The sequence below is a fragment of the Schistocerca gregaria genome, chromosome 1 (assembly GCF_023897955.1).
Source record: "Schistocerca gregaria isolate iqSchGreg1 chromosome 1, iqSchGreg1.2, whole genome shotgun sequence".
Taxonomy (NCBI): Eukaryota; Metazoa; Arthropoda; class Insecta; order Orthoptera; family Acrididae; genus Schistocerca; species Schistocerca gregaria.
In genome coordinates, this window is record NC_064920.1 from 472,164,862 (window position 1) to 472,184,368 (window position 19,507).

General features: G+C 37.7%; 1 protein-coding gene across 1 annotated transcript in view; it reads right to left on the reverse strand.

Moving 5' to 3' along the window:
• LOC126354836 (probable ATP-dependent RNA helicase DDX60) overlaps positions 1–15,968 on the reverse strand; it is a 268,338-nt gene extending 252,370 nt beyond the window's left edge. The window contains exon 1 of the mRNA XM_050004837.1: positions 15,848–15,968. The gene's annotated coding sequence lies outside the window, so the exon portion shown is untranslated. The remainder of the gene's footprint in view (positions 1–15,847) is intronic.
• Between the last annotated feature and the right edge of the window lie 3,539 nt (positions 15,969–19,507).

The following is a 19,507-nucleotide window of genomic DNA, read 5'->3' on the forward strand; positions in this document are numbered from 1 at the left end:
TATGACAATGACATAAATTGAATTCTTGAACGTAAAAAGGATTGTTTACATGTCCCTTGAGAAATTGGCAAAAGAGTGTACAAGACAAAAAAAAAAGACTCATTTTGCACAATCTGAGTGTGCACTTAGGTTTCAAAGAAAAATATCCTTCTGATCAAATTGGTTTTACAAAGTTTTGTTAACTTCAGATAAAAAAAGAATGCATTACTGTATTCATCTTTGAACGTGTATCCTATGTGTATGTATTCAAAACCAAAATACAAAACTGATGATGCATGCTGAACATGTTAAAGAAACATTCACTGAACTTATACAGAAACTTAACTACAATCTAGAAAATGAGGAGTGAATGCTGCATCACTGAAGAGTACAAACTGTTTTAATTTCTTCCTTGGAATCCTTATGAGATTCTGAAAATGTTATTGACAGGCAATGTATCCATGCTGATAAAACTACATTGGACACATTAATGAAGACAGTCAATGATTTTGTTGATCATCATGTCTAAAAACTTCAGAACTTGACACAACTTCATTACATACCGAAATCTCCGAGTCACTACTTAAAATCAAGCAAGAGGACACTCCCTGATACTTCATGCATCTTTACAGTGGATTTTGTAGAAAATTATGCATATTTACTTCTGGATGCTGCACAAGAATTTCACTGGCAGAACGTACAAGCCACTCTTTATCCTGCTTTTTCAACTATAAAATAGAAGATCATATTATGGCAATCTCACTGTGGTTGTTTAAGTGACTGTTTGCAGCTTGGTACAAATACATTCTGTGTTTACCAGAATGCTGCTCTCACCTATATAGAGGAGCAAATACCATACATCCAACACATCATTTACTTCCATGACAGCAGTTCTGTACAATTTAAATACCAAGAATTTTGTAAATTTGGGCCAGCATAAGAAAGATAATGGAGTTACTGCATAATGGAATTTTTTGCACTAGTCAAGGGAAAAATGCATGTGGTGGAGTTGATGCTATAATTAAATGTTTAACCACAAGCTCAGGTTTCCAGTGTCCATATGACAGTCACACATTAAGTCCAAATATCAGTTTACGTTTGCCGAAACTCATATTCCACAGATACAAACATTTTATACTACATGAGAAGAGATAACAAAATTCACAAACAAGTTGCAAAAATGATATGAAACTGGTTCTACCATTCCTGGATCAATCATATTTTCAAACCAGTGAATCAAAGCATTTTGCTAATAAATGTGTTTCATCATCTACTAAATTCATACACATTCATTTTGACCCTCAAAACAAGGCATCTATCATTGTTAAAGAATACAGGTTCATTGCAGCTATCTATAATAAACAATGGTGGTTTGAAAAATTCTGAAACTCTGTACAGAACATAGAGACGCAAAGATCAAATTCATGACGTCAAGTGGTCCTCCTCCAGTTTATTCATGGCCACTTCATGCTTCTGTTGCTGGATCTGTTATGAAAATATTTTAATGACTTTGCCTGCTCCTAGTGCAAGCACAAGACCAATTGCTTATATACTTTCAGATCAGATACAATATTCTCCATTGATAACATGTTTAAAATAATAATCACTTTTTGGAATACAGTATCATGAATATATATTTTATATGAACTGAAGATCATTTTTTGTACACTACCTAAAAGCATGCAAAAAGTAAGTATGAAAATAGGCACTGTGAGATTAGGTCAATGCTAAAGAAATGGTCACAAAATTCTTTACATGTCATGAGCTTCATAAATATATAATTGTATGAATTTTATTGCCCAAAATTACAGCTCAACAACTGATGTTGATAAACACATTGTTTTTAAGCTGTATTTCTGACATTGTCACTCATCTTTGATGATGATGATGAGGTCCCATACTCTGAGGAGTGTAGGGAACAATGCGGGAGACCCGCACCGCTGACTAGGCAAAGTCCTAGTGGAAGTGATTTGCCATTGCCTTCCTCCGACCATAATGGGGATGAATGATGATCATGAAGACAACACAACAACACCCAGTCATCTCAAGGCAGGGAAAATCCCTGACCCTGCCGCGAATTGAACCTGGAACCCCATGCGTGGGAAGTTAGAATGCTACTGCAAAACCACGAGCTGCGGACCACTCATCTTTACCAAGTTTCTTAATTTTACTAGTTTAAATATCGACTCTCTTCACAGCAACTACCACCATCTCTACATTCCCTACAATTGCCAACAGACTGTTCCATGAAAATGTAGTCTAATTGGTATGCATGCGAAACCTTGCTTAAGAAGAAGTCCCAAAATGCCGTGCATCAAAATGGGATTTTCCAGTGCTCGTACCTCGGGTTCTATTGATGATTAGGGTGAAGTGTTCTGGATAGTCCTGGGGCTAGGAACCATTTGTATACACAACAGAACGATCATCTTAGTGTCACTATCCTACAGTACAGTATTAATGTACAGTTTAATACACTTCCTTCTGGTTACGCAAATCTGTTGGTCAGTTTTTGCATTTGATGTAGTGTATGGAAAGATTGATGATACTTTATGGAAATACTGTTAGTTCATGGGCGGTCCCTCAAATATATTTAGTATATTTTTGCCATCACCCGCGACCAAAACACAATCAAGGATTCCAAGATGGCTATGCACAGCAAATGGCTGAAATTTTTATGATATATTGTAGTGATTCGAGAATTTCTGTGTAAATTCTGGAACCACTCAGCCTTCTACCATCTCAAACACACCATATTCTAGATATGAGTGTGGGATGGTAAAATCCTACCGACTCAACGTCACATGTTTGTGTGTGCAGGATTAAAATCAGTCATGGGAAGCAAGTAGACTCAGCGGTCTAACGGCACCGACAAGTACCTGTTGGGTAATCCATAGAGGTTTTAGTGTGTGTAATGAAGAACCATGGAGTTTACATGCCGCTCTGTGCTTATTGTGTCACTGACTATTGTTATGTGAACCAAGAATAGTTGAAAGAGTACTCTTATAGACTCTTGACTCAGCCTTGGTAGAGACAAGACGTATTTTCTGATTCATTTTAAGAAACTCATGGTAGTCCAGCCAACTTTCTTTTAACTGTAACTCATTTTGTTTCTAATGTTTGACAGTATGAGGCACTTACAGAAAGTTACATATGTATGTTGAAAGTGTGAATTATATTGTGCATGAAAAGTCAGATACATCGTTAACTGACGAAAAGGAAAGTTTGTATGTCTACTCTAGTATGTCTACTAGAAAAAGGCTTAAAAGTTCCTGTGCCTAGCACTATTCGACAGAGAAGAATTCAAAAGATTTTCCAGCATCCGACTGTCCCATAAAGAAGAGGGGCTGCAAAATTCCACATAAGTCACCTCGTAAAGAAGTGAAAGGTGGTTTGGGGAAATAAATCAGTATAACCCACACCCACACTTTAAGTCATCAGAACCTTACAATATTCCTAAGATCCAGATCTCACACAATCTTGAAAATTTTCTCTATATCTTTATCCATTTCCAAGACACACAGGTTCAAAGCTACACTATTACCATAAGTAAAATATGCATATAAATAACCTTGAAAATTTTCTTGATATATTATCCCTTTCCCAGATACAGAGATTTGAAATTATTCTACTCATACACGTAAAATATGCACGTAAAAATTAAATAAACTGATTGGTGATGGGAATACTCATGATAAACCCATAATTTAATTAAACTGATGGGTATTCCCATGAATGAATGGTGTACTTTTCAAAAATTCATGGGCAATTCTTGAGGAAACAGCCAAAAAGGCATTTCTCACCGTTTTTTCACCGTCAGCAGCACACCAAGTCCCAGTTGTTGATTCAAAGACAGGTAAGCAGTGTAAACAGCTGTAAATTTTATGGTAAATTCCTAAAATTACAGTCTCATAGAACCACAAAAATTCTCTACGTAGCTTTACCCATTTCTGAGATACAGAGGTTCAAAATTACCCTACTTGTGCATAGAAAATGCAGTGTGAGGTGAAAACATAATTTACAAACTACGGAGAAATATGATTTAAAGTGTCTCCATTATAATCATATGGGATCTCAGAATTCAATGTTGCAGTACTGAAGGACATGCCAAATTTTCATGCACATAAAATTTGGTCTGAGGTGTAAAATTACTTTTGTGTTAGCTCAGTTTCACATATGTAAACTATCAAAATTTTACTGACCCATCAAGTTGTTCTTCTATGCATCACTTGCCCTGCTGTGATAGGAAAAGGAGGGAATAAGAGGAAAAAGTTTCTATCAGAGAGAGAGAGAGAGAGAGAGAGAGAGAGAGAGAGAGAGAGAGAGAGAGAGAGAGAGAGAGAGAGAGAGAGAGAATTGCAAAACCAAATTTCTCAATTATTGACAAAACATCTAAAAATCAAATATCTTTCATACAGGGTGTTTGGAAAATCCCATTACAAACTTCTAGGGCTTGTAGAGGGGAGTGAGTAGATAATATTTTGAACTGAAGCACATGTCCAGAAAGGTACCATTTCCATGCTACAACCATTTGAAGACATGTCGGTAAGAAACCACTTTTACAAGTAACTGAATAGTCGTGACGCATTGTATCACTTGTTTTACAGTTCCCCTCATTAATAACTAAAGAAATTGCTTATTCTACATCTACATCTATATATATATTCCGCTAAGCACCAAGCGGTGTGTGGTGAAGGGCACAATTTGCGCCACAGTCATATTTCCCCCTTCTGATGCACTCGCAGATCGCGCAAGGGAAAAATGACTGTCTGAACGCCTCAGTACAAGCTCAAATTTCCCTTATCTTTAAATAGTGATCATTGCATGATTTTAAAGTTGGTGGTGATAACATATGCTCTACATCCTCAGTGAAGATTGGATTTCAGAATTTAGTGAGCAGCCCCTTCCGTTTAGTGCGCCGTCTATCTTCAACTGTGTCCCACTTCAAACTTTCTATGAGATTTGTAACATTCTCGCAATGGCTAAATGTACCAGTCACGAATCTTGCTGCTCTTCTTTGGATCTTCTCAATCACTTGAATCAGACCCAACTGGTAAGGGTTCCTTACAGATGAACAATACTGGACGAACTAATGTATTGTAAGCTATTTCCTTTGTTGAAGGACTGCATCGCTTCAGGATTCTACCAATAAATTGCAATCTAGAGTTCGCCTTACCCATTACTTGTGTAATCTGATCATTCAATTTGAGATCATTTCTAACAGTCACACCCAGATACTTGATGGATGTTACCACTTCCAAAGACTGGGCATTTATTTTGTACTTGTACAGCAATGGGAATTTTTGCCTTTTTATGCACAGTAGATTACACTTACTAATTTTGATAGATAACTGCCAGTCATTACACCACATATTTATTTTCTGCAAATCCTCATTGATTTGTTCACAACTTTCATGTGTTACTACTTTCCTGCACACTACAGCATCATCGGCAAACAGTCTAATGCCGCTGTCAATACCATCAACTTTTTGATGGGTTCTCTTCAACGTGATGCAGTATGGCATCTTCCAACTCAGGTGTGCTGCATCACCATGTCATGCCTGCAAATTGTGAAGATACCTTTTTTCGAAGCCACTGCGCCAAAGAGGGTATATGATGGAGTCGGACATTGTGGAGAACATTGTTGATAAACATGAAGAGCAGCTCTTCCATCACCACCCAGAAGTATCATATCAGTGTATTCTGGAAACGTCTAATCAACCATGTTGCTCTATCACTCACAGACAGGAGATTGAGGCTCAAACCCAGACATAGAGGTAGGACAAGACATCAAATGACACAAGCTGATCCTGCATAACAATCCCGCCCCCCCACTCCCACCCTCATTACTGCCCTGTTGCATACCTACCTAGTAAACACATTTTCAAAACGCTATAGCACACAAAAATGGTACATTTCTAGACATGTGTTGTTATTCAAAATATTAAGTACTCACTCCCCTCTACAAGTCCTAGGAGTTTGTAATGGGAATTTCCAAACACCCTGTATTATATATGAATTTTTAACTTCTTTGCACATTTTTTTAAAGCGTGGCCAGATATATGACATTTTCGAGAAGTTTCCAATGTCAAATAATACAATGAATATTATGGTTTAATGGTCCAGTACCAATAAGGTCATTAGACATGCAGCACAAGCTCAGATGCAACAAAAGACGAAGTGTTTTCAAAGAGTAACAAATTGCCGCCTTTCCTATGTAAACTAATGAAGTGTGGGAGACTTTCTCTGGATTACATGTGGTGGGGGATATCCACGTGCAATCATGGAGTTTTTCCTGCCATCAGGAAGTATCAATAACTGACAATCAGCCTATGAGTAATGACTGGTAAAACAAGAAAGGAAGATTAGTGCATACCATGCCATTGACAACGAGGTTATTAGTGATGGAGCAGAAGCTCAGATTAAGAAAGAATGGGAATGGAAATAAAAGGAACCATAACAGAACTTGCCTTAAGTGATATAAGGAAATCATGGAAAACCTAAATATGAATGACAGGACAGGGATTTGTACTGTCATCCTCTAGAAAGAGAGTACAACTTGCTAACCACTGTGCCACCTCAGTTGGTAGATGACATGTAGTGAGCACCCTCTGAATTCCAGTAACTTGTAAAATTACTGAACAAATTGAGTAGCAATACTGCATGAAATTTAGGCAAACAATATTCAACAGGATTTCTGAGTCGATGCCACGAGCGATTCATGGGTAAAAGTGTAGTGGCCAGTGGACATCCTGACCATTCTCTTCATTTCTCATGGGTTGGTGCATCATGAGTATGCACTACAAGGTCACACAATCACAAACAAATACTACCAGGTCTTTCACATCATGTTTGTTATGCTGTGCAGCACAAAAAAAAACAAAAAAAGAGAGAGAGATGAAACCTTGGCAGCTCATGATAATGCACCCACCCATGCTGTACTTGTCCCCTTAGCAGCATATTTCTTAAATTTTGTGTGCATTTTTCCTCTATTTAAGAGGTTTAATTTCAGTTATGTAGCTAAGTATAAATTCAGACAGTCATCGTGCACTAGTCATTCATTTGCATGTTTTAAAGAGACGGAGACCATTTGTTTGAGCCTAGTTAGCATCAGTCAGACTCTAGCTAGCACCTGGTACACATCTGGAGAGTGGTAAGTAACATATTTAACTTCTTCAGTGTACCCCTAAGTAGCATATTTCTTATATTTTGGGCGTTTTTTTCTACTTAAGAAGAGTAATTCCATTACTGTAAATTGTTGTCAGGCAGCCCGTAGAGCAGTTTTCATTTTGCTAACATCGAGCTACACAGCCATAAAGCATCAGCGTCCATTGGTGGCACGTCATGAGGTTAGCAGATGGCATATCTAGGTTTCTGTCTGTGTTATTATTGTCATTTCATAAGTTAGTAATACTGGGATGGATATGATGTGTGTATGCTGTGTGTACAGATGCAGGAGGAGCTGTCCACAGTTTGCGAACAGCTGAATGTGCTTTTGGCCACGCTCACTCTTCAGGCTGCTGCCTCATGATGTATCAATGGTGCAAAATCTGGCATGTTGCACGAGATGTATCAGGAGTCACTTGTTTCGCCCATGGACTTTTGCGCTGTGGCACCGCCCAGTATACATGATACACTGGATCCGCACTCACAGGAGGGTGAGTGATAGGTGGTAATGCTTTCACATCGTTTGAGGCAGTGGGTCAATGTGCAGACTGGCCATGTGGCCTCACCCATTCACCCAGTGAGTGGACAGGTAGTCACTCTTTTAGCATGGTCCGAGCATGCATGTGGGGGCGGGGGGGGGGGGGGGGGGGGTTTACTGGTTATCACAAGCTCTAACATTAGAGACGTTATGGAGCCCGTTAGGCAGATAGCGTTCAGTGCTGGAAAGAAAGCTAATGTACACTGGGGTATGTCTGCCAGGGGGCCTCATCCAAGTGTGGAGGGGGCCTTGCCTGTGGCTGTCGAGCAAGTAGGGTGCATTCATCTGCAAGTTGTGGCTGAGGTCAGCACCAGTGGTGCCTCTTACTTTGGTTCTGAGGCGATCCTCAGTTCACACGGGTGGCTAACAAGAGGTGGTGAAGGCTGGTAGACTTGTGCACAGGGTGTAAGCAGAGCTTGCCATTTGCAGCATTGTTCTCAGCATCAATCAGGGTACTCTGGTATGGAGCCGAATAGAAGCTCTCAATCAAGGCTTTCTCAACTCGACTCTGTGAGTCTTGGCTGCAGATTTCTGGACCTGTAAAATCAGGTGGAGAATTGTTGGTCCTCTTGATAGGTCAGAGTTGCACTACACAAAGGAAACAGCTGCTCGGGTAGTAAAGTACTTTTGGAGTGCACATGGGGGTTTTTATGGCTAGTCAGTATACTGAGGATCTCTGGTGAACACTCACCAGATGCCTTGCTGATAGCAAAATCAGACTGCATTCAGAGTAAAGACTCTTCAACTGTCAAAATTTTATCAGTAAATTGTCGAAGAACTCATAATAAAAGTCCCGATTTTATTGCCTTCCAGGAAATTTCTTGTGCTCGAGTTATTCTCGGGAACAAGAGGTAGCTTGAAATGTGAAGTAGAAAGCTCCGAGATATTCAGCAATTCATGGAACATATATTGAAAACACAGATTAGATGCTGTAGGAGGGGTTGTGTTGGTTGCAACTGACAAAAATATTGTCTCTATTGGGTTCAAATTTGAGTGTGATAGTGAAGTTATGTGGTAATGTATAATGGGTTTACAGTGAAATCAAGCTAATTGTAGCACATTTTTAATGGCCACCTAATTTTATTATGATGGTTTTAGAGTCGCTGGAATAAAATCTGTGCTCAGTAGTGCAGAAATATCCAGATCACGCAATATTAGTTGGAGGCAACTTTAACCTACAAAGTATTGACTGGGACGTCTACAGATTCATTTGCAGTGGGTACAGATAGACAGTTTTGCGAAGTTCTTTTGAATACTCTTCCAAAAACTGTCTTGAGCAGCTAGTTCAACAGCACACAAGCCATGGAAACATTTTGGGCCTTGTAGCTACAAGCTGAACTAATCAGTATGGAGGCAGGGATTAGTGACCATGATGTCATCATAGCAACTTTGGTCAGTAAAGCTAATAAATCAATCAAGAAGGCTAGGAGAGTATTTCTGCTTGAAAGAGCAGATAGATAGCAGAGAATCCAAGAAAATTTGAATCCTATGTCAAATCGGTAATTGGGTCTAAGGCTTCCATTCAGTCACTTATTGACTAACATGGTGTGACAGTAGAAGACAGCAAAATCAATGGAGAGGTTTTTAATGTTGTGTTTAAGAAATTTTTCACGCAGGAGAACCATACAAACATACAATAGTTTGACCACTGTACAGAGTCCCATACAGGCAACACAGTAATAATCATACTTGGAACAGAGAAACGACTTAAAGAGTTGGAAGCAGATAAGTCACCATGTCCTGATGGAATTCCAATTCAGTTTTCGAGTACTCTACAGCTTTGAAACCTTACTTAGTTTTGCATTTATTACATATCTCTTGCCCAGCACAAAATCTCAAGTGACCGGAAAAAAATGTGCTGGTGACTCCATACATAAAAAACGTAAAAGAGCGGGCCCGCAAAATTACAAACCTATATCCTTAACATTGGTCTGCTGTGTAATCCTTGAACTTATTCTCAGTACAATAATAAATAATAAACTTCCTTGAGAAGCGATAGATTCTTCCCACAAATCAGCATTGTTTTAGGAAGCATCGCTTGTGTGAAACTCAGCTTGCTTTTTTCTCACATTATATACTGCGAACTATGGATGCAGAGCAACAGGTTTCCATAAAGCACTTGACAGGGTGGCACACTGCTGTCTGTTAATGAGGTACAAGTACATGGAATAAGTTCCCAGATATGTGAGTGGATCGAAAACTTCTTAAGTAACACAACCCAGTATGTTGTCCTCGACAGCAAGTGTTCATCGAAGACTGGGGTATAGTCACGAGTGCCCTACAGAAGTGTGTTAGGACCACTGTTAATTTTCTACATACATAAATGACCTGGCGGACACAGTAAACAGCAGTCTGTGGCTGTTTGCTGATGATTCTTTGGTGCATAACGTGTTGGTGTGATGAGTCACTGTAGGAGGATACAAGGTGACTTAGGCAAAATTTCTAATTGGTGTTATGAATGGCAGCTAGCTCTAAATGCAGAAAAATATAAGCCAATGCAGATGAGTCAAAAACAAACCCATAATTTTCCAATATAGCATTAGTAGTGTGCTGTCTGACAAAGTCACATCTATGAAATATCTAGGCACAATCTTGCAAAGCAATGTGAAATTGAATGAGCGTATAAGGAATGTAATAGGGAAGATGAATAATCGACTTTGGTTTTCGGTTTACTGGGAGAATTTTAAATAAGTGTTGTTCATCCGTAAAGAAGACCGCATATAGAACACTAGTGTGACACATCGTTAAGTACAGTTCATGTGTTTGGGATCTGCACGAGGTCAGATTAGAGGAAGACATCAAATCAACCAGAGGCGGTCTGTTAGATTTATTACCAGTAGGTTTGAGCAACATGCAAGTACTACAGAGCTGCTTCAGGAACTCAAATGGGAATCTCTGAAAAAAAGTCAATGTTCTTTTTGAGGAGCACTACTGATAGAATTTAGAAGACTGGCATTTAAGGTTGACTGCAGAATGATTATACAGCCACAATGGACATTTCATGTAAGGACCACGAAGGCAAGATTAGAGAGATTAGGGCTCATATAAAGGCTTTCAGTCAATCATTTTTCCCTAACTCTATTTATGAGTGGAACAGGAAAGAAAATGACACGGTAGCCACCATGAACCATACGGTGGCCTGTGGAGTATGTATGTAGACGTACCTCCAAATCAATACATTTAATTCCGCCAACAAAAGATTTGATACTTTTTAAACACACTCCATATAGGGAAGAAAACTGACCATATACTTTTCAATGGCCAATTTCAACAAGGTCAGCAGACATGAAGGACAAGCTCAGATACAAGTAAAGGGAAGAAATTAGCCATTTCCTCCTCAAAGGAACCACTGAGTATTTGCCTTAAGTAACTTGAGGCACAAGGGAAACCCAAATCTGTTGCTCCCAAACGGAGGTCCACACCACCCAAAGTTTCGAACACTACAGCAAGTCACTAGAATTTTCATGTATATGATAAGACTTTCATCATTATGTTCAAGGCACATAAGCCTAATGGAATTACTGTCTTACTGCAATCCAACACATTTGTATGCAGTTCTAATAATTTATTACGAATTACATTTTGATCTTTAATGTCAACCTATTGTTATTTACTTCATTATAACATAATAATGTTTGTTGGTTTCATTTTGTTTAGTTGTACATTGCCCATTTATTCCCTTTCTAACTGTCACTGGTTACTTTTTTTCAGTTTTCAAATATAATGTAATTTCGTATTAGTATTAGCCATGGTATCCATTCCTTCTCTGTCCTGAACCTGAATTGAACCTGTTCAGCTACTTCTTGTGGTCTTTGATATTTCTTTCTTTCACATCTCGTTTGCGACACCATTCTACTATGCATTCTGTTTAACAGTCTCCTGTGTAGCATATACCAGCACACTTCGGAGAAAAGTATACAACATAAAATTGATTAATACGTAGGAACTGCCTATAGAATGAAAAGAGTGGGATTGGTGATTCAACTCAATTTACATATTTCATCCATTACACACATCCATTTCAGTCCACCTGCCACTGCAGACATACACGAATCATTCAGAAACTTCAACAAGGTCACAAGACATGAGAATCCATTTGTCTCTGTTAATATGACACACTTAAATCGGACCAAGTAGTTGGATTTAATAAAAACACTGAATTTTGTTAAACACATTTCATCCATCATTTTAAATTATTTCATAAACAGTACACATGGAGTATTGTGCATAAAAATATCCTTAATCTGCAATTAACACTGCGGCTATCGCTGGCAGGAATGACACTGTAAGGAGTCAGGTCTCTACAGGAGTGTGTGTTTTGTGCTCAACAAACATTTAAAGTGCTCATTAATTCCCTTACCGTGTTCTAACTTCTTTCACAAAAATATTAGTGGACTAATGTACCACCTATTCATGGTAAGCACTCTGAAATTATCTTTAACAGGTTGTCCTTGAGCCACTTGTCCTGCATTTAACACATTGAGAACTGCAAAGATACCTCTACAGTCAAAGGATGTACAACGTCCTTCCTCTTCTTTTTACGAGCATGTTATGAAGGATACAGTATGCACAGTTTATTGATAGCTAGCAACAGTTTAATCTAAATAAGGTATCTCATTTCTCATTTTAACATAATAATACCAGAATTAAAATTTACCATCATGTCTATTGTGTCTGTTGGTAATAGTTTATCTTGTAGTGAAGTTGAAACAGATAGTTCCTGCGAATTACTATGGGTAGAGGTTATACTCAACAGCCATACCAAAATAATAACTCCTGCTCCTACCAACCCCCCCTCCACCCCCAAAAAAATTCAGATGATATAATAACTGAACAGTTCAAAGAAAACTTTAATCTCATTACAAATACGTACCCCACTCATACAGTTATAATTGGTGGAGACTTCAATCAACCCTTGATTTGTTGGTGAAAATACATGTTCAAAGCCAGTAGTAGAGAGAAAATATTTTCCAAAATTGAACTAAATGCTTTCTCTGCAAATTACTTTAAACAATTAGTTCATGAACCCACACGAATTGTAAATGGTTGCAAAAACACACTTGACCTCTTAGCCACAAATAATCCCGATCTAATAGAGTGTGTCACAACGAATACAGGGACTAGTGAACACAATTTCAACTGCCAACTTCCTCTCCCGAATATATTTTGTTGACACCCACCTAAGTAGGGAGTTATGATCATCATCATAAAATAAGAGAAATCAGAGCTCAAACAGAAAGACTTAGGTGTTCCTTTTCCCCACGCTCCATTTGGGAGGGGAATGGAAGAGAAGTAGTATGAAAATTGTTCGATGAAACCTCTGCCAGGCACTTAAGTGTGAACTGCAGAGCAACCACGCAGATGTAGATTGCTCAATTCAGTTCACTCTCTTCACTTAAATCAACACACCTCCCAATCTTCATACTACTTCTCATGTGCTGACTGCTGACAGTGGGGCATTGGTGCATAATTACATGGAACTGTACAGCACTGCCTCTCCTTCCCTTGTAAGAAAACTTCTAGTTAATGAAAATGTCTAGCAACACCATTGAAGTTCAACACCAGTACATCCAGGCTAAGCACAATACAATACAGTTGGTTCTGGTGGGAGAGAAATATCTGCAGATAAAATGACACGAAGGTCTGCTAATAATGGCATCCAGTACTTTGAAAAGTTGGGATTTAATAGTTTCATTTAACTTAAGTGTTCAATGACCTATTAAAAGATAAAGCTCTACTAATTCACGGAATGGTGTACGTGACAACTGCTGAATGCACAAAACTTTTATCAAAATTTTATGAGCTGCGTTAAAATCAAACAATAAGAATTTAAGTTCCAAATTCCACTGTACACACATTGTTAGAGTAAATAGCTGTCATGGATTTGCTCACAAACAAATCTATCAGAGAATACCTTTCATTTATGGTTACTGTCATAAGCATTCAACCCTGTCAACAAATACTACTAGGCATTTAGAACAATCCTATTCCTTGTGATGACTAAGAACATATTAGATCAACACTGAATAACATATGAATCAACTACCAAGTATTATGTTTTGAAAATTCAGTCTGTTACTGCCCGACTAGTTTCATATTGGTTTGCTCATTTTTAACCCCCCCCCCCAGGTTTCATTAAATTAATCTTACCCTGTGCTCTACATATTCCACCATTAAGGAGTATGAAAAGAATCAAAATCCATATCAACAGATAAGTAGGAATTGTAGTACTTCTTAAGCTATTGTATCATATCTTCAGTCTCCTGCAGTTTATTTGTGTTACAAAAGCAATTTAAATGAACCATTCAATTAACTGTAAAATTGCTACTCTGAAAATAAAATAAAAAATATCTATCTTTCACTCAGCTGCAATATCTTATGCCAATCTATGTCCATTTTCTTCACATATGAAGTAATGACAGTAACTCATTAAACAGCTGTAAGAGTGAAAGCCAATTATTTACAATAAGCACAGTTAAACATCAAGCTACCAATTTACTTTCGATAATCTTACTTAGAAAACTGGATAATTCATGGGAGACCTGGGTGACTGATAAAATGACATTATTCCTATTCAGTTGCATGTATTACTTTGTTCCCTCACATTTGTAGGCAGCTTGCAAAAGCACCTTTCAACAATATAATAGATACTGACAATAACAGAAATGCAACGCCAATCTCCAAATTTCGATATATGTCTGGAGAAAAGCTAAGAAATAAATTGTTAGGGCATGTGATAACCATCTACTGCACAGACATTCCAACTTAATTACTGTCACTTCCAATGACAGAAATTATTGGTCTGTAATAATGAACGATAAGTAAGCTTTCATTCATCAATACATTGCAGCCTGTTTATTACGAAAGCAGTGTGGATCAAACTAAAATGTACATCACCACATAAACGAAAATGTGGTGGGCGAACTCCACTGATTGGTGTGAGATACCTGTTGCATGAACACTGTCAAGTTATACAAAATGTGCAAATTTGAATACAATGCTGCTACATTTTTTGTAGTATTTGTCTTACAGTCATTTCTTACAATACACTTAATTACATGATACGCACTGTGTAATCGGGATACATATTTACAACGTGCAATGGACAACAAATGCAACTGCAGTTGCAACTACGAAGAGACTGTTTCGCTACTTTTTGGCGATTTTACTCTGTGTAAGTACACGCGTTATGTAGTCTTGCAACATATTTCAGACCGACAACCCGCAGCTCGTGGTCTCGCGGTAGCGTTCTCGCTTCCCGAGCACGGGGTCCCGGGTTCGATTCCCGGCGGGGTCAGGGGTTTTTCACCTGCCTCGTGATGACTGGGTGTTTGTGTCGTCTTCATCATCATCATCAATCATCCCCATTACGGTCGGAGGAAGGCAATGGCAAACCACCTCCACTAGGACCTTGCCTAGTATGGCGGCGCGGGTCTCCCGCGTCGCTCCCCTACGCTCGGTAAACGGAGTATGGGACTCATCATCATCATCAACGAATACTGTATAAGGCATTACAAAGCACAGAAATTCGTTTTCTTCTGCGTGTCATCACGTTCCAATGCCACACTGGTTTGCTGATTTGCTCTTTTAAAGTTAACAAAACAATTTCAATACTCTCCTTTGCTCTTAAATGATTTATCAATGCCTGGGTGACACCTCGTATTCATCAGTTGATTCAAGGTTATTGAAAGGACTAATTGATCACACGCACACAAAAAAATAATCGCATTCGTCTCCCAATAACTTGTCACCCGGCTGCATTCCCAGTTATTTGAACGTTGCATACGCCAGAAAAAACTAAGGTCTCTAATCGCATCCATGTACACGAACAACCACGGGCAGGCGGCATCTACCATCTTCGCTGGGAGTTGCTTATGCTGTCATCTGTTCGCAACTTACGTAACAGGCTGTTTACCGCGGTCGCGTTGTCATTCTCGATTTAAATAGCTAATACCAACAGACACATTAATAACATATGTTCAAACAGTTACATAGCTTTCATTGCAGCGCGTTAATTGCAAGCCCAAAACTATTAGGTAGGTTACCAGAAAAGGAAGTATTAAAATAAACATTGACTGAATGAAAGCCATTCAATGTAACTAACTCTCCACCTTCTTCACACAATTCGAGTTTCTACAGCTAGTGGTAAAAAAGTAAACAACGTACCTATGTACTTTCGTGCTAGTTTCCATTGACACACGTCACACTGGCACTTACTTTCTCCTCATCGCGCCTAGCAGCTTAGTCCCTTGCTCTCAAGTTCTTTAAAGTTATCTTTCAGTGATTTACCAGTCAGGCAGGCCAATCGTACGACAACATTTACAGGCATTTTCGTATCCGCGAAACCAAAGGCTCTACAAAATAAAATAAACAATTATTACTCGTTAGGGACGTGCCATAAACGTTTAATTAAAGGAATTTTCTGAATTACCTGCAATTTTTAGTTACCAGTACTTGAAAAATGCGCCAAAGTATGTTTAAAATTCATTAGTGATAATTTACAATGGCCCTTTTAGAACAATACCCGTATTTAGCATTGGCAGTGAAATCAGAAGATGAAATTATAAAAGTGCTGTTACGTGATATAGAGATTCTGAAAAGTGAGATCCGATTATTGACGGAGGAAAATGAAGACCTGAAGAGACAACAGAACTGTAGTTGCGTGAAAACACCAGTTGTTGTGGACTATAACCAAGAAAATGAATAAACTATCAGTAATGGACAAAGACGCGCAAATCAGCGAAGCGATATATTATATGTTTTGATGCGTAAGTTTGCGAATATCAAAGTATGTGGCATAAATGACCATATCTTTTGATTGCAGTGACTTACAGCCCCAAGTGACTTTAATATCTGACATAAATCTGAACTTGATAGACCTACCCATTCCTGAGAAAAAGGGCTCTTAATAGTTGGACAGATAGCAACACAGTGAGCCTATAAGGCTTCCCTTTTTACCAATTGAGGTATGGAACCCTAAAAAGGTTGGAGTACCAAATGCAAAAATTAATGTACATCCAGGAATCCAACCTCAGCAAAGTGTAAACATATGAATAACATATTGTGTTTGGGAGAAGCTTCACATGATGAATGCAGTTGGGACCACAAAGCTGTATTCAGACACATGGAGACAAATTATCTCTGAAACAGCATCGAGGAATAAATTTACAGTGAGAGAAGAAACATCATTTGAACAGCCAGACATCTACAAAGCTTCCAAACTTATTATAACTGATGTGATAAACAGAAGGTCAGTACAGAGCAAAGATAAATTCCCATATCAAGGAACATTACAGCAGGTTAGGATAAAGTTAGTAACCCACAATTACTTCTCATTTGAAGTGAAGGTATATAAACAAATCCATGGCACAGCCATTGGCAATGACATGGCACCCTCTTATGCCAACATTTTTATGAGTCACCTAGAGAAGACCTTCCTAGCCTCCCAAAACACCAAATCTCTAGTCTACTTCAGGTTCATTTATGATATCTTCATGATCTGGACCCATGGCCAAGATTCCTGAAAAAATGATCAAGAGTAGATATGGGAAGTTATTCTCCCATCTCTCTTCTTCCAATCTTGTCAAAACGTATTTGAAAAAAGCTGCTGCAGTTGTAGAAAAGTATGAGATCATTTTGAAAAACCAGTTTAGCTTCCAGTGTAGATAAAGCATTACATACGCAATGCATAAAATTGTTTACAAGAGTAACAAATCATTTGACAATAAGAAGAAAGTTGCACAGATTTTGAGTTCACAAAAGCCTTTGGGTCAGTAAATCATGTACTTTTTATCCATTAACTTGACAGGTATGAAATTATTCTCAGCGTTCTACATTGGCTTACTTTGTGCCTATACAATAGAAGAAAAGAGTGATTTTCTCCACAAATGCAATGAATTATTCTACTAAATGGAAGACAGTAACACAAGGAGTCCCTCAATGTTCTATCTTAGGACATATTTTATTTCTGTTTTACATTAATGCCAAACCAGTGAATAGAAATGACCTATCAGCTTTATTTGTATAAGACACGTGTGTATCAAATGAGGACAATGAGTCAGAAAATAACCCTGTCTGCATTGTAAATAGATCATTTTGAAATATGGTTTCAGCTCAGTGGATTAAGCCTGAACATCCCAAAAATCCCCTTGACACAGTTCATAGTAAAACAGTCAACATCACGGGAAATTAAAATAAACTATAAAAATCTAACTCTAGACGAAGAGGATTCTGTGAAATTTTTAGATTAAACCTAGACAATAATTTGAACTAAAATAATTATGTGTAACATCTAGTAAACAATCTAGCTTTACATTTGCTTTACAAATATTAGCTAATGCCACTGACATGGAGACAAGGAAAATTGCATACCATAGCTTTTTCCATTCAGCCATAAGGTATGTTACTGTTTTTTTGGGAATACTCAAGCAACATATTGTGCATACTGAAATTACAGAAAGAATCATTTAAAATGTGTGCTGTGCATCCAAGGAAATCATGTTTTCCTTTATTTAAAAATCTGAAATTATTAATGATCCTCACCCTGTATATCTATGATATAACTTTTTCATAGCAACTTAGAACTATACAATGAAAACTGTTTCGATCACACTTATAATACAGGAAATAAAGATACTCCCTGTCCACAGTTTAAATTAATGTCTTATTCTTCCCAATGTATCACAATGAAAATTTCCAATAAGCTAAAAGCCATGAAGATTTTGAATATGAACGTATATTCACTGAAAAGGACACTAAAGATACTCTGCTTCAGTGATGCTACTATTCAGTTGAAAATTTCATGAAGAATGAACTGAATATGTGTTATTCAGGTGAAGATTTAATGATGGATGAACTGAATATTTGAGCAAGATGTATTTATCAACTGTTTTTTATGTAAATATAGAAGTATTTTCACAAAAATGTTACATTAATGTTTAAATACTGTTCTATCTTACTAACTGCTGTTTTATATGAGTGAAGTTGTATAAAGCATATATTAACTTGTCTCCTGTACTCTAATGAAATGACTAGCATCTGTATGTTATGAGACAAATAAATCATAGTTCACAAAAACTGACACAGTTTTCTCTTTCCTTCTCAGTTATTGGTTAAAAGGATATTCTGAGTAGGTAGCATGGCCGTGGTTGAGTTATTTCCATCAAATTTTGTTGTAAGCTAGTGTTTTAAAAAATAGAATTCTATAAATGATCCACATATAGGTATGATTTCACACAAAAACTTATATTATGTGTGAACGAACGATGTTCCACATCATGGTGAGTTGTCGCAATGAAAATAAAACTAAACGAATTAAAGGGCAATTACCAATTTCCATCACCTCACATCAAAACACTCCACAATGCACTCCCAATGGCAGTATTCATACAGGCTGTGAACTTCAACTCAAAGTTTCTCGAGATGAAAGTTCTTATTGTGACGTTTGTTAGCTGAGGGGGAGGTGGGGGAAGGAAGCCGGAAATGCGTCCTGGTCTGCTAAAATCAGATGCTAACATATTTTCCGTAAGCTCACTTCTGTTATAGTATCCTATGTTGTGCTTTTGTGCCTTCCTAATCTTAATTTTTATTATTTTGCTTTGTAAGCACTACAAACTGCAAATGTTTCATGATTAATTGGATATTCATTTGAGTGTTCTTCCATAAGCGGGGGTATACATGTAAAAGAGTAAAATTATTTAAGTTTTATAATAACAAAACAGAGCTAACACCTCCTCATGTACAAATAAGAACAGAAATTGATGAAACAATTTTCATTATATAATCTTCAATTAAGTGACAAAGGGAGTTCTATTGAAGGAGATGAAC